Raw genomic sequence first — 371 nt, 5'->3', positions numbered from 1 at the left:
CCTGTCGAAGGCAGACTGGAAGCCAGGCACTTTTAAAGACAAAAACCACAGGATTATCATAAGACCCCAGGCTCCCCAGGATTGGCTCAGCTCTGTGCAGGAAGTTTTGTAACACTTGTTGAAAACTAGTTGGTTCCCTAAAGGGGGAGGCTTCTCTGGAGGGGAGTCCACATATTTACAGGCTTGCAATTGGTTGACATTTGACCTAGTTTGCTGGGCTAGCCAGATGGTCCTTGTCTTGAGCCCCCTGCCGTGAGTTTTTACACAGGAATTCAGGAGAACATATTCTTTTGTTCTTTATCTATGTTTGAAAACCTTGTCCCGGGGCTGGACTCCATCTGGACTTTGTAACTTTTTAACTTATTTCTGGA

The sequence above is a fragment of the Dipodomys merriami genome, unplaced genomic scaffold (genome assembly GCF_024711535.1).
Source record: "Dipodomys merriami isolate MVZ:Mamm:240054 unplaced genomic scaffold, mDipMer1.0.p SCAF_575, whole genome shotgun sequence".
NCBI classification, from domain to species: domain Eukaryota; kingdom Metazoa; phylum Chordata; class Mammalia; order Rodentia; family Heteromyidae; genus Dipodomys; species Dipodomys merriami.
This window is presented reverse-complemented; position numbering follows the sequence as displayed.